Source organism: Colobus angolensis, unplaced genomic scaffold (genome assembly GCF_000951035.1).
Source record: "Colobus angolensis palliatus isolate OR3802 unplaced genomic scaffold, Cang.pa_1.0 Scaffold108, whole genome shotgun sequence".
NCBI classification, from domain to species: domain Eukaryota; kingdom Metazoa; phylum Chordata; class Mammalia; order Primates; family Cercopithecidae; genus Colobus; species Colobus angolensis.
This window is the reverse complement of record NW_012111808.1, coordinates 6300362-6309564: the sequence shown is the minus strand read 5'-3', so window position 1 is coordinate 6309564 and position 9203 is coordinate 6300362. Positions and strand designations below refer to the sequence as shown.

Below are 9203 nucleotides of genomic sequence, written 5' to 3'. Positions count from 1 at the left end.
CCGAGACTGTACCACTGTACTCCAGCATGGGCGACAGAGCAAGATTTCATCTCAGGAAAAAAAAAAAAAATCAGCAAAACCATTAAAGACCAGCTTCTCAACAAGTACCTGGGTAAAGCTTAATCAACTCGTGTTTTCAAGTTCACATAAAGATTATAAATAGAAGGTGGATTAAATACCATCAAAACAAAAGATAGCTGGGCACAGTAACTCACGCCTCTGATCCCAGCGCTTTGGGAGGGTCAAGGAAGGCAGATTAACTCGAGCCCCGGTGTTTGAGACCAGCCTGGGCAACACAGAGAGATCTCGTCTCTACAAAAAATGAACAGAATTAGCCAGGCGTGGTGGCACATGCCTGTAATCCCAGCTACTCAGGAGGCTGAGGCAGGAGAATCGCTTGAACCCGGGAGGCAGAGGTTGTAGTGAACCGAGATCACGTCACTGCACTCCAGCCTGGGTGACAGGGCTAAACTCGGTCTCAAAAAAAAAAACAAAGATAAATTTTGGAAGGCAGACAGAAGGTAATGATGAACTCTGTCTTGGGCTAGGACTATAGTGCTGGGTTCCAGTTCTAAACCTGCTATTGGCTACCTGATAGCCCCACCCTCCAACGTGGGCTCCCTGTAGAAAATGAGATAACCACAAATGTGTGAAGTACTTCCAGCTATGGGGTCCTTTACAACAGAGGGCTTTGAATTTTCCAACCTTATTAGATTTTTCAGTGATCTAATTCTTACTATTCAAATCCCTAGAAAGAATTTGTTCCTCACAAAAGAAAAATGATAAAATCAATACCCATTACTGGCCCCGGGAGTCAGCCTTGGGGAAAGGAAGAGTTTGTGTCCCAAAATGCAAAGGCTGATGGTAAGAAAACAGTTCAAGAACCACAACACCCTGATTTTATCTTTAGGTCTCCATGGATCACTCAAGATGTCTAAAAGCTCTAATTATGTAAAGCTGTAATAATAACTGACTGAAAACAGAAGAATACAAAATCTGCATTTGGGGCCCCTGAAGACCATCCTTAAAGAGTGATCCTTCGTAAGGAATTTGTGAGACAGCTAAAAAAGCCGCTCTGCGTCTAAAAATTACTTATTTCAGTCTCCAGATTTAAACAGAATTTGCTCTCCCTCATTATAAAACAGCCAGAATTTAGAACTTCCTGCTGTAGAAGATGATTCAAAGAATTCTTTAAACTGTGTTTATTTATTGTTGGAACAAAAGATTCTTCTCGGCACCACTTTCAATTTGCTTTGATTTTCTCAGCCTTTTCAAATACATAAAACAAATACATCTTTCTAGCCCTTCTCCCTTCTAATCTGTATCCTCACCCCAGTACCCAATAAAATAAGTCTTTTCAACATGCTATTTCTAGAGCTGTCTCTGGTGCAAATACAGATGCTCTGCTCTCTGTGCTGACTACAATCAGGAAAATCTGGCTAAATACAAAGGCCCTGAGTGTATCTCAAACTTCTTCACTGCATATTCTCACTCTGGCAGTCATCAGCTATCACCTCCAACGTGAACGGCGTCAGTGTCTTTGCCGTTTAGCACCTGCTGTGCCCTCTCTGGGCACCTCCTGGCCTCCACACCCTGAAATAGCTTCCATGCTCACTCCTCAGTCCACCAACTGTGCTCCCCAAGGCAAAACAGCACAGTGAGAAGGAGCATGTTTCAAATCCCGTTTCCACTTCCCCTTTGAGCTGGGAGGGTCTCTGTCTGTTTCCCCACTGGTACCACAGGGATAAGCATGTACAGCTCCTCTCATCATTTCGGTATCAAATGAGGTAACGTAACAGTTGGTGCGGTGGTGCATGCCTGTGCCAAGTGCCAGCTACTTGGCTACTTGGGAGGCCAAGGCAGGAGGATCCCTTGAGCCCAGGAGCTCAAGTCCAGCTAGTTTGAGTTCAATCTGGGCAACATAGCAGGATGCCATCTCTAAGAAAAGGTTTAAAAATCATTAAAAAAAAAAAATGGGATAACAGACATAAAGTGCCATTACCTACTGCAGCATCTGCAGGTTTTAGCTACTGGTATCATTTTTACCTTCCTGGGAATCTTCTGCCCTCCAACTTGCTAAAGCATACGTTCTAAGTTCTTCAGCCACCCTTGCTGCTTCTTTTATGGTTTTTACTACATAAGCCATTTTCTTAGGGGACCCAAACCCAGCCCCTTTTAAAACACCTTTCTTCTATCCTCTCTGCTATATGCTCAGTACTACTGATCGTGACCTCCAGCCCAAGCAACCCTCCTAAATTCCAGGCTCACAGAACCGGAGGCAACTGGAGCCCAAAACTGAACTCACTGTATCAAGTCCCTCCACCTCCACTCTTCCAAATCTATTCTGCCTTCGGAATTTGCTATCTCAAAGACAGGAACACCCAGTCTCCAAGCAACCCCCAGACAGCCATCTGAGAGGCAGCCTTACTCCTCCAATCAGGGACTCCCTGGCCCCCTGAAGCAGCCCCCACCTACAACACCTGGGATGAAAGGCCCTCATCCTTTCTCTCCTGGATTGCTGGTTCCCTCTTTGGTCTCCCTACCTCCAGCCTGTACAGCCTCTATTCCATCCTCCATGGGGCTGCCACAGGACCTTTGTAACGAAAGGTCTGTCTTTCTTGCCTACACAGAAGTCCACCCTCAAGGGACTGCACCAAAAGGCCTCATCAGGTGGCCCTCAACTGCCTTCCAGCTCCATCCCCTGGCACGCCCACACCCCACTAAAAACACCAAGCTCTCCCCAGGCCTTTCCACGTGTGCTGCATGGACTTACACGCTCTCCCAGGCTCTGCCTGCCTCACATACTCTTACTGGTCTTTCACAGCTCTTCTATGGACGCTTGGCATGAGATGGCCTATTCACATTCCTATCATAGTTTCTGGGGGCTCCTTCCACTAGATTTTTCTCCCTGGGGCCCTTTTCCCTCTGCACTCCCCGTGCTTAGCACAATGCTCAGTGCTGAAACACTCAGTAAGTGTCTGTTAAATGGCAAGGCAATCCCCAGGTTAACATCATGTCTCACTTCTTGGGCTCCCCTCCCTCGTCTGTACCACCATTACCTTTGTCTGTTCTTCCCACTCCTGAAAGCTATTTTATCCTTAAAAAAAAAAGAAAAAAAAAAAACTTGGGCTGGGCATAGTGGCTCACGCCTGTAATCCCAGTACTCTGGGAGGCTGAGGCGAGCAGATCACAAGGTCAGGCGTTCGAGACCAGCCTAACCAACATGGTGAAACCCTGTCTCTACTAAAATTACAAAAAATTAGCCGGGCATGGTGGCGCTCACCTGTAATCCCAGCTACTGAGGAGGCTGAGGCAGGAGAATCGCTTGAACCTGGGAGACAGAGGTTGCAGTGAGCCGAGATCACGCCACTGAACTCCAGCCTGGGCAACAAAGCAAGATTCCACCTCAAAAATGAAAAAAAAAAAAAAAACAAATCTTCCAAAATCTTCCAAACAAATCTTCCAAAATCTCCCCTTTTCACTGCTTTCACTGAATATTGCTTAAACATTTTCGGTTCCTAAAAACACATAAAAGCTGAAAAACTTCAAATATTATTAATAAAATGACAACAATACTTTGGCAGTCCATAAATCAAATTATAATTCAGAAGTTGTTTACACACAACTAAGATTTCAACAAAGATCTGTGGTATCACTTTCCAAAATTTCAATTCTATTATTGTTTTGTGTTTTATTGAACCTGAATGTAAAAATTAGACTGCCAAATGTTTCCGAAGAGATTAAAAATAATTGCTGCAGGAAATAAAGAATATTTTACCACTTGCAGTTTTTTGTTTCCACTTCTGGCTAATTCTGATTAGTTCAGGGTTATAAAGCATGTCATCCCATTAGAGAGGGTTCTATCATCGTCATCATCTCTCGTGTGTCTTCAGACAGTGTTCACTATGATCTCTTTCTCCGGGAGTCTTAACTGCAGCTGTCAAGGCTAGATCTTTTTTGTGAGTTACAGTGAGTTGAATTTCTTTTCATTGAAACTTCTAACTCTGGCCGGGCGCGGTGGCTCACGCCTGTAATCCCAGCACTTTGGGAGGCCAAGGCGGGCGGATCACAAGGTCAGGAGATCGAGACCACGGTGAAACCCCGTCTCTACTAAAAATACAAACAAAAAGTTAGCCGGGCGCCGTGGTGGGCGCCTGTAGTCCCAGCTACTCGGGAGGCTGAGGCAGGAGAATGGCGGGAACCCGGGAGGCAGAGCTTGCAGTGAGCCGAGATAGCTAGCGCCACTGCACTCCAGCCTGGTGGACAGAGCGAGACTCCGTCTCAAAAAAAAATAAAAAAAATAAAAAAAGGAACTTCTAACTCTTATATATGTACCATATGATCCCAGCCATCCCAATTCTAAGAACAGTCATGCAATACAAACCAACGTTTTGGTCAACAATGGCCCCCATACACACAGCGATCCCATAAGATTATAATACCATATTTTTCCTGTACCCTTTATATGTTTAGATTGGTCAGAAACACAAATAGTTACCATTGTGTAAAAACTGCCTATAGTATGCAGTACAGTAACATGCTGTATAGGTTTACAACGAGAGCAATGGGCTATACCATATAGCCTAGGTATACAGTAGGCTATAGTAGGCTACACCATCTAGGTTTGTATAAGTACATTCTATGATGTTTGCACAATGACAAAACTGTCTAATGATACATTTCTCAGAATGTACCCCCCGCATTAATCGACACGTGACTGCATTTAGCAAAAAAAGAAATAAAAACTTATGTTCACACAAAAACCTGTTCAAATGTTTACAGCAACTTTACTCACAATTACCAAAAACTGGAAACAACCCTAATGTCCTTCACCCAGCAAATGAATACACTGTGGTACATCCATACAGCAGAATACTACTTAGCGATGACAAAGAACCAAGTATCGAAACACAGAGTAATATGGATGAATCTGAAACGCATCTTGCTATCTATCTGACATTCTGGGAAAGCCCAAGCTCTAGGAAGAGAGAACCATGTCCCTGTAGTGGGACAGTGGATGCCAGGGGTAGGAGAGGCTGACTACAGAGGGGTGGCAAGAGGAAATGTTCTGGTGTGATCAGCCTGTTCTGCTTCGCCCGTGGTGGTGGATAAGCGACTCTATACATATGCCAAAACCCACAGAACTGCACACCACAGAGTAAATTTTACTGTACACAAATTTTAAATTTTTTAAGTTAATTATTTAACCATGACTTGGTTAAAGATCAGCCCTAAAACAAAATGAACACAAAGGTGTGTGTTTCCATAATGTTTATCAAGTCAGTAGTTCTTGCTCCGATGGTCCTGGGATTAGGAGTCAATGATGGGGAATGAAGGAGTCAGTTCCCTTGTACTGGCAACCTCTGCTCCAGGTGTGAACAGCCAGTTGGCGTTCTACCAAGGATACAGTAAAGGTTGTTCAAAGCCAACTGGAGAGCGACTGTATTGCACAGCAAAGTCCAAGAGAACATTTCAAGATCAGAAATAAATGGGAGATGGGAGAACACAAACCCTAAAATTCTAACTCCTAGTCAAAGGCATCAGAAGATTCCACTGACAAGTTGGCAACCTCCTTCCTAGACCTTCCTTCAAATGAGTCAAGGTGGGTGGGGGCAGGGAATCGCTGAGAGAAAAGAGCAGAAGAAAAAGAGAATGTGTGCGCTCCTGAACCAGGTTGTGCTGAGAGTTCCAAACGCCCTGGCTCCAGTGTTCTTTAACATGGAAAAAATGACTCTGGATAGGCAAAGGATAAAAACAAGAAGGGTTCAACACCCAGTTACACTTTATTTCCAGTGTGCCCTCCTCAGCCAAACCCACACATTCCTGCTCCAGAGGGGATGGACCGTAGGTCATCCTTAGAGCCTGCTACAGGCACTGCTGACCAGGGGCTGGGTTCTGGGCTCCACAGTGACAGGAACTGCAGGCACCGGGTCCCCCCTGGATCTCCCAGGAAGGAACATGCCCTAGCTCATCCTGCACACTCACATCCACATTCCCCAGCCCAGAAGACTCTCCCCACTCCAGGGAGGCCTGGGCCTGCTACATTGTTATACCTCAGCATGAGATCAACACCTGAGACAAGCTCCAATCCAAGATGAGCTCATGACTCCCGCCCCAGAGAACCAGCTCTCCAACCCTCAGCGGCATTTGCAGCTGGAAAGACTGGTCTAAATGCAAAACAAATGCTATCTTCAGGAGACTTCAAGGGGGAGGGAGAGGAACAAAGCTAAAAACCACCAAGGCAGAAAACCAGAACATTCCATGATATGCAATGCTCTATGAAGAGGTTTTTTTAAACATATTCGCAGTGTATAGCCGTGGCAAGGGGTTAGCTGTCAAAGTTAAACAAAAGTCACTGACTCTCAAAAGACAAGAATGAAGGACTAAATGATAAAACAGCTTATTGTATTAAGCTAATTAAGGTTTATCATACTAGCCATCTGAGTTTTAGTTGCCATCAGAAACGCAGGAGCAGCACACCACGCAGCGTGGATTCGGATCTGCTTCGCAAGCATATTCCTGCCACACTCATCCACAGAACCTCTGGCAGTCAGAAATGATGGAGAATTGAAAACCAATTTTAGCACAGTGATTTGTAAAGAATTTTGTTCCATCATGTAAGCTATTTACTGGTATATCCGTCCGAGATTACATTTATCTCTATTAAATACTCCATAAAGTATCCTGAGCTAACCATGCACTCTTGTTTCCCTTTTGCCAGTTTTATCACACAGTGGATGTTCTGTAGCCAAATGAAAAACAGTTTAACAATAAAACTCTTGCATACTTGACGTCCTTCACTGCAGATATCCTGCCCAGCAACTGCCAGCACACAACTTAACCAATTCCAGGATCCTCGGCATTGCTGAAAAGCCCCTATTCTGCTAAACACGGAGAGGAACAAAATGCCCACTTCGAAGGAGGGGAAAATTTTATTTTCAATCATGTCTTCTATGGGCTCCTCTTGACTGTACTTTTACCAAAAACCAACAGAAAGGCAGGACCAGTTCTATCTGTTGTTGAGATCACACTGGATCCCATTCTGGAGCTGCTGGTTTCCTGTTTGGGGAAGTTGCACTTCTTTTCACAAGGAACCCAAGGCAAAATGTTGAGTGTTCCCCTGTAAGCCCCCTCAGCCTTTGTTCTTCACTTTGCTAGTCTCCTTACTCCTTTCTTCTCTCCTCTCCACTCCAGCCTCTGGTTTTGGAGGGTGCATTAAAATTTCTGCTCAAACCTAACTGCGATCTTTAAAGGCATCAGACATTTTCTACCACCCATTCCAGTACAGCTTTGAGTTAACAGGCATCTTTTCACAGATGAAGCCAGACTACCTGGCTTCCTCCTGGTATTGCATTAGTATTCCACATTAAACATATGCCACAAAGAATCCAATGGCGAACTCACCGTCAACAGCCCCCAAAATCAATAAAAGACATTCCACCACTTGACTCGGAGTGAAAAACCTTTCAGGTTAACACAAGAGAGCAAGGTAAAAGAAAGGTGATGAATGAACAAAAGGCAAATCTACCTTCAGACTCCTCAAATCCTAAAAAGGTGGCTAGGCTGCCTCGATTTGGTGAAGCCCTTCCTTTTCTTATAATCATCGGGAAAATGCCACATGTGTACTGCTTTCGTCTTATGCAAAACAGCACATTCTCCACAAGGCCCTGACGCCTACCATTCTCCACAGTCGCTTCCTTCCAGGCCTGACTCTCCCAATTGCCCAGACACATGCGATTTAATGAAGGCATTCAGATTCCGCCTTGATCGCAATACCATCATAAAGTCACTCTAATCCCATTAAACTGGGATAACATTAAGAGCATTTCTTCTCCACTCTGAACCCAATTTTATCTCCTGGGTAGCAATCCACGGTCCATCTGTGTCTAAATGGATCTGCAAATAAATATTTAAATTCATGCTCAAAACAGCATATCTCACCTTGTGAACCTTGACCTTTTGGAAAGACTTTAGACCAATGTTCAGTTACTGTCACACGGCTGCATTCTCAGCAAATAGGAAAGGGTTAAAAGCAGCCCCAGTCAACAGGCCTACAAGGAAAAAAAAGACAGCATGTATGGCTAACAGCATCACTGGAATGCATTTATGCTCATTTCCTAGAACAATATTGTTACCTTTTGGCCTTCATAATAGTCAGAAGCATCCCCAACACCCTTTAGTAGCTTCTAAAAGAAAAAGCACAAAACAGAACATACCCTGCAAGAGAAAGAAAGCATGCAAAGTAGCATTCTCCAGCAACAAACAAACTACCATTACAAACCCCAGTTCACTTTGGTTTTGTTTTGTTAAAAACACCGAGAAAGAGAGAGAGAGACTGCATCAACCAAGTGTCCCCACCCTAGCAAGGCACATTTTTTTTCTCTAATAAGGGTCATAAATCTCAGCTCCTTGTCCATCCCCTAAGCAAAAGAAAAAGGCAGGAAAAGCCCAAGTAATCTCAGACCCTGCAAACCTGCACCTTTTTTTCCATCTTCTCTACCCAGAATCTTTTAGGGCTCCATTAGTCACGTACCAGTGCTGTGTGGTGTCTAAGTGTGCATTCACATACTGTGTAGGGATGGTACCTTCCTGCAAGCTCCTCTGCTTTTGGCTGCCATGAAGGGAGGAAGCTGCTATCCTACTGTAGTAGCTCAGTGACTGCATTGTGTTCAGGAGCTGATCTGCCTCAAACCAGTTTCAGCCGGTTCTGGTCACCCTACATAAAAAAGCTATGGCAACCCTCGCTGAGTTGCCAACAAGTCCCTGAAAATCATCAGCACAGGAGGGATCTCGCTGGGGGTTGCTCTTCCCTCTTAGGTCTTCCTGAGGAGGGGAAGGTCATCGTGTGTCCCCCCACCCCACGAGCACACAGCCTTGGAAATGCTCACCTCGCAAGCACCCCAGAGCCCCTCAGGGCCCATCCCCCCTCCCCTCCACCCCACAGCCCACCGCAGACACTGTTTCCCCCTCCTTCTCCTTCCCCCACTTACCTCCCACAACCTGGCTCAGATCTTTGTGTACGTGTGTGTCAGTGTGTGCTCTCTGTGTTGGTGGCTGACAAAGAGCCCCCAAGAAAGCGAGCTATGTGTCTGCTCACACGGGATGCGTCGGCTGCAGAGCCGGCCTGGCCTCCTAGCACAGTGGTGCTGGCTTGTTGACCAGGCTCCTCTCTGCTGTCACCCCCACCCCACCCAGCCCCCTCC

The 9203-nt window shown here is 45.3% G+C and overlaps 1 protein-coding gene across 2 annotated transcripts in view; it reads right to left on the bottom strand.

Annotated features, from left to right (window-relative positions):
* Positions 1-9203, bottom strand: part of ZNF532 (zinc finger protein 532) — a 139085-nt gene that overhangs the window by 128107 nt on the left and 1775 nt on the right. The window contains exons 2-3 of one of the 2 annotated variants that reach the window (XM_011949306.1): positions 8136-8217; positions 7942-8051 (exon numbers count right to left, since the gene is read on the bottom strand). The gene's annotated coding sequence lies outside the window, so the exon portion shown is untranslated. The remainder of the gene's footprint in view (positions 1-7941; positions 8052-8135; positions 8218-9203) is intronic. The other variant, XM_011949311.1, reaches the window with a different exon arrangement.